Raw genomic sequence first — 6990 nt, forward strand, 5'->3', positions numbered from 1 at the left:
TTATGGGGGGGTTTCTCCTATTGGTTGTTGGTTCTAATGCTTCCTTGGTTCGTTGGATTAAACTCTTTCATTCTTATTTTTGGAGGCAATCTTCCATCTTCGATTGATCAGCTCTTTAGACTTTGGTGTTTTTGCCATCTGTATCTTCAAGTTTAGTTGTTTGCCTTTGTTTGCCATCTGATTTGAGTAGTGTTTTTGAGGTCACTTATGCAGATTACAGTCTTCTCTACCTGGTCATCTTCTATTTTAGTGGAGGTTCTTCAGATCGATAGTTATTCTTCGACAGTGTTTGCAGGTTCTTCATGCTTTAGTGATTCTTCTGCTCTTCTTTTGTTATATCTTTTGGAAAATTCTTATTTGGAGGCTTATTTAGTCCTTCATTTGTATTTCATCTCTTTTTGGAGTAGAGTTTTTTCCCATGAGGTTTTCTCTATTTCTTTGGTTCATAGAGATCTTTTGTACTTGGGTACCCCATTGGGCTTTGTTGTTAGGACCCAAATTTGCCTTCATCATGTAGTTGCTTTTTTACTTCATGCATTTAGTTTTTTAACTACTCCCTAAGTTCATCTTAAGGGGGGTGTTAGAGTTATCTTGTATTAGCTAATAAGTATTTATTTAATTATTAGTCTATTATACTCTATGCTTAAGCTAAACTTAGGCATTAAATAATATCGTAGGTATTTAATAATTATTCTAATTATTAAATACACTTTCTCCCTTTAGAATTTCTTTAGGGTTGCACACCTTTAAGGTTGCTAATTTCCTTTTATAAGGACTGCATTGTTCTTTTCATTGATTCCCTCTCTGAATGATAATCTTTTTCTTCAGAGCCATTATTGTGTTTTTGTCTCTCTTGGGATCTCTGAAGTTGTATTTTCTCAACTTCTTCAAGAAATCCTCCTAGAATACTACACCATATTCCCTTATCACTTACTGTTGGCATTTGCATGAAGATTGCATTGATGAACTATTATGTTGTCATTGATGTCAAGTATAACTGGTAATGATGTTGTTTTGCAACCGGTATGTGAGCTAGTGAAGAAAACCGGTATTACTTAAGAAGCAGTGAGATCAACCGGTAACCCTACCTATTGATGTGTCAAATCCTAACCAATGGAGCTTGGTGAATTGGTTGTATTGGTTTATGATCAAATGATGAGCAATAATGATTATGGTACGCATGCATATTGTATGTGAAGAGTTTCAAATGGTTTTTGGCATGTAGAGATAATGGCTTTATCTTGGGAATGAGAGAATACATTACATGGAGAGGAAACCACGTGATGAGTTACTGGATCATATGAAGTAGTGATCAAGGAGTGGTCGAGGTTGTTTTGAACAATGTGCAATGATTACTATGTAATCTAATGGTCATACTTGAACCGATTTGTTTGTAATCTCTATGAGATCTTAGGTTTGTGATGTGCTACCAACCTATTGTTTTGCTTATAAGGTTGATGAGTTGTTTTGTTGTAGTGTTGGAAATTTTGGTTAAGTGTTAGTGTGATTGATTGCCAAACCAGAAGGTGTATCTGTAGTATGTGTAAAGGCATATAGAAGCATGAAAATGATCTGATCAAGAAGAGTAGTTCTATTTACTAGATCAACAAACCCATGTTGTTCTCTAACAATTACAACAATCAAATCCCTTAACCGGGTAAGCTTTAATAGGCTTAGTGCTATCTAAATCCTCTAACCAGGTGATCCATTAGCTTGGATTTCAAATCCTCTACTGAGGTTACTCCTAACAAGGTATTGCTTCTAACAGGGCATTATAGTCAATCCCTTAACTGGGTGGTCCCTAACAAAATCTGTTCTTAACAGGACTTTTGCAAAAGCTTTAACAGGCTTGGCTCCTAACAGGGCACACTTTAGAAGAGTTCAGAATACTTGTGGGTATTCATCCCCACCGTGGTTTTTCCCATTTGGGTTTCCACATCAAAAATAATTGTGTCAAGTGGTGAATGGTTTTTGTGGTTATGTTTGATATGGATAATTTGCTTAACTGTTAAATCCACTTATATATATGATAAGATGACCAGAAATAATATGAAATGTGCTTTTACTTTTGTCAGTAAAGTATTTGAATGTTTTGGTTAAATGGTTTGAGAGCTTCAAAGTTGTTATACTATTATTTTGATATGCTAGTCAAACCAATAAACTATCAGTGCTATTGAAGTTTGTAGTTTAGTGTTTGAACCAGTTAGTTTTGAAATTGGCTTGGGAGGTTGTTTTTGAGTTTGGTGAAAGTTTAGTCAGTTTTCTATCTACTGATTCACCCCCCCTCTCAGTAGTTGTCTGGATCCTTATTGATTCATCATACCATCACTTACCTCAACAATTACATGAAGATACATACCATATGGGTACATAATCTCTTTCACAAGTACAAAGCGTCATGATACTAATAAACTTATAAGGCATTGAGAGGGGGGGTGAATAAATGCAAGCAAAAAAATATGAATTTGATCACCAACTTAAACAACTTAAAACTTAACAAGCATAAGATAATATCACCACATAAGTTAATGCCCAATAAAAAAATTCCACATAACACAAGAGATTTATACATGAAAACCCAAAAGGGAAAAACCACGGTGGGAGTTAATACCCACAAGATTCACCAGCTGCAAAATATAAATCTTGACTGGTTAAGCTCTTACAAATATGCCCTATTAGGAGAAGACCTGGTTAAGAGTCACCCTGTTAAGGGATTTAAATGATGAGCCCTATTAGGAGCTTTGACCTATTAGGATCAACCTTGCAAGAGGATTAAACACTTTGATATAGAGCTACCCTGTTGGGGGATTTACAAATTAAGGCATGTTAGGACCTACCCGGTTAGGGGATTTTACTGCTGCAAACTGTTAAGAAAACAATAGTAAAATGATCTTCATGTAGCACCTCAATGTCTGATAAGATCCACTTTAGATCTTCAAAACTTCAACATTACATCAATACAAAGCTTCACTAATCATCACACAATCAAATTCGCATCCTTCGCTAATGATCACACACACTTTCATACACACATCGACTTGATACCTCATCACACTTTTTATAAACATCTCTTAGTTGGCTACAACCTTGGAACAATTTCCTAGGTTCAATGAATCTAGAGATTCTTGCATTGCACGCCTTACTTATGTCGGCCACAAACATAATAACTCAAAAAAAAAAAACATGTGTCGTTATACTGATTTAAGTGACTTTATCACTACTAGTTGAGTGTTCATCAGAATGCCTTCTCTGTACATCAAATCTCGCTTGTCCGGTTGAATCTGCCAATGTGGTCATGAACATAACACCAAATACCTGTCTCCTTCACTCCTGTAAAACCACATCATCCAACTCTTCATGAATCACCTATTCTGGTTGAATGAATGCAACTCTGTCTCTGTTTACCGGTTGAGGACCTATTTGTTGGTTCACTGGTAAAATGCCTTTTGTACCGGTTGGCTTCCAAGACTTAGATGACTACAAAAAAATTGTTTCCATCAATGAAAACACAAGACTTGGTCATCAAACATGAATCTTAATCTCTTCATCATACTCACCAATCAATCATTTACTGGTTGTATATCACCAACAGTCTTTACCGGTTCAGTCAAATGCCAACATTCTCCCCCTTTGGCATTGATGGAAACACTTAGGAAAAATTTTGTCAACTAAGTGTGTAATACAAAATTGACTTCATGACATATACTTCCCCTTAGCAATTGCATGATATTACAAAAATTAAAAGACTTATACTACTACTCCCCCTTTACTTTTACATACAAAATTTTGACTAACTCTTCAACTATTGCTCCCCCTTTGACAATAATGCCAAACAAAGAAGTGAAAACATGAAAAGATAAATACATGTTACATCAAAATGTGCATTAAAATTGCATTATCATATATGAATATCTTTACAATGCAATCTTAGAAAAAGAATCACTGAAATGTGATTTGAATTGCGTCAGATCATTATTCCAGGTCTCCAAAATAGTGTTGGTTATCTCCACATGTGTATTGATCTGTCCAACAAGCTCCTCCATGGAAGCTATGGTACTCATCACCGATGTTTCAAGGATAGCTTCAGTTTCCTTATATGCTCTGTGCAATATTTCCACCTTCGGTATCAGTTGTGTTTGTAATTCATGTAGTGATATGATCCTCTTAACCTATTCATTTTCATAAGCTTTCATCTTATGATGAAGTTCTACAATCGATCTTCCAAAAGTTATAGCAGAATCATTTGGGGGCTTAAATGATTCACTAAGAACTTCAAGTTCTTGCTCAGCTTCCTCCTTCTTTTTCAAATCAGCACAAAAGAATGAAAATTTGGAAACAATTGAGAGGATTTTACCTTTGGTTTCAAGTGCCTATTTTAAATAGCCCTTATTGATAGTAAGAAAAACTTTCCCTTTATCAATTTCAGTCAATAAGTGCTCGGTTCTCTTCTTTTTATAATCTTTGTCAATACTGACATAAGCTGCATCCTCAAATGATTTCATTTGCTCTCTAGCATCAGAAACAAGTTGTCCAAGCTTGTCAATAGGAGTAACAAAATTATTAGTATCAGTCTCTGGTAGGAGACTTGAGAAAATCTCAACAACATTCTTTATTGTCTCTGCCTCCTTCTATTGTTCTTTCATCATCTTCTTCTTGGCCAGAGATTGCATGGCAGTTGCAATCTCCATAAACTCAATTGAACTCAACATATCCATATTAATGGGTCCTTGAATACTTAATGCATCATCATCCTTATCATCATTGATTATCTTATTAGAAGTAAATGATAGGGGTGTCACCTTAGGTTCTGATTTCTCTATTTCCTTCTCTCTTTCCTCTTTCTTCTCTTTAGGTCTATTCTCTGTCATTTCCTCTTTCTTTTCACTTTCCTTATCCTTTTCAAATTCCTATAATAGTGGGGGTTGTGTATCAATAGTTTGAGTTACCACCTATATCTCCTCATCCTTCTTTTCTTCTTCATTTTTCTTTTCTCCCTATCCCTATTCCTGTTCATGTTGCTAAGACATTTGAACATCAACATCTTGTACATTTACATTATCAATTGCATTAACATCATTAGTACCAGTGTCATCATCAATAAGGAGAACTATCTCAGTTTGTGCATTCACCGGTTGATCTCCCATTACTATTTCATTAGGCTCAAAATCAGTTATCTTGACTTCTTCGTGAAGAACTTCAGCCTTAAGCCTCTCTAGTTCATCTTTCTTAACTTCGTCCTCTTCATCCAAAATCAGACCCAATACCTTCTTCAAAATTAGTTCAATCTCCTCATGGATTGATTGGGTCTCACCAATCAAAATTCTTGTCAACCTTTGCTTCGACCTAAAAGATGACTTTGCCTTAGCAAAAATTTCATGTAGCTCTTCCTTAGTAGCTTCAGGTTGCAAGTTTTTCAGAAAATATTCAATGTATTCTCTATCTTGTTTCATGGATGCTTACCATATAGCATCAATTATATTATATAAATAATTGGGAATCTGCCCTTGCAATTCAATTAGGGCCTTGCTGTATTTATTCATCATGAAAACTACTACATCTTCTATCTTCCTTTGTTCATCATCACTAAACTTATCATACAATTTCTTCACACCAGTCAATAAACCATACTCTTGAATGTTTATTATTAAATTTTTAAGAGGTGTGAGCTTGGTTACCTGTTTCTTTGAAGATTTCATAGTTGAAGTACCAACACCCTTAGACCTTTTGCTGCTAGCTCTTAGGGCTTTCTTTTCTCCTTCAGACTCAATCTCTTCTTCATCAGCATCTACCAAGTTCTGTGCTTGTTGCTTTTTTCCTTTTACCAGTCATAACTAGTGCAACAGGTGGTTCAACAATCTTACCTTTTCTTCAAAACTGAATCTTAGAAGGTTTATCCTTGTTTGTTGGTACTGGTTCCTCCTTCTTTGTAGCTTTCTCCTTTCTAGCTCTTGTCTTTACACTGGTGGGGGTACCAGTTGGTGCACTTGATGTTTCAACTTGTTGAGAAACATGCTTTGCTCTTGCTTCAGCAATGGATTCCTTTGTGAATCTTGCTTTCTCTGCAAATGCTTCAACTTCCTTTCTAACCTTCTTTGTAATTATCAGTCTGTTAAGTTTTGAATGCACTTGAAGGGATTTCTCCTTGTAAGTGTCAAAATGTTATGTTGTTGTATCTACCAGTTGGACAAGCAAATGATCAGCATATACAATCAGAGGATCTTTGTCTACTTCATATCCCATGGGCATAACCCATGTAGTTTGGGGCACAACTGCCTCCATCATGCAAGTATCTACATCAACCATAAAGCAAATTGTGTTTCATACCAGTTGACAACCTCTGTCGGTATCCTTTCCCTTCCATGCATTTTCATCTGAAAATATTTAAAGCATCCCCATGCAATCTTTCCAAAATCATTACCAAGCATTCTTATGTTTTTCTTCATTTGCACCAATGCTGGAGTGCCATCTATCCATTGGACATCACCAATACCGGGAAAATAATTATGAAAGTAAAAGAATAAACCAAGAATTAATTTTCCAAACTTAAACCTTAACCTCTTATACTTCTTGATGGATTCTAGATTCAGCATAAGTTGACTCCTTAACACCTCCAACAAGTCATAATCAACATCCTCTTTTATCATCCGGTGGGTAGTGTGGATAGCAGCAGTAGGGATGTTGTTCATCCTGCTAGGGTAATAGATCTGATAACCAATCACCATATAAGCATACTTTGATGTCAGATCAATGATATTATTCACCATCATTTCTCTGCCATCCCATTTAGAACCTGTTAAACTTTCTACATCATTCTTAGGAATTGATCTGAATACAGGAACCTCATCAGTGGCACAAAATCCCATGACTGCGTGAATAGCTTCCTTAGAAATCTTATGTGATCGATCGAGCCACATAAATTGGTCATGAATTATGCTAAGCACATATCTCACAAATTCATCATCAAAATCATTAATAAAATTCAGGGCATGG

Source organism: Cryptomeria japonica, chromosome 2, assembly GCF_030272615.1.
Source record: "Cryptomeria japonica chromosome 2, Sugi_1.0, whole genome shotgun sequence".
In the NCBI taxonomy this organism is placed as follows: domain Eukaryota; kingdom Viridiplantae; phylum Streptophyta; class Pinopsida; order Cupressales; family Cupressaceae; genus Cryptomeria; species Cryptomeria japonica.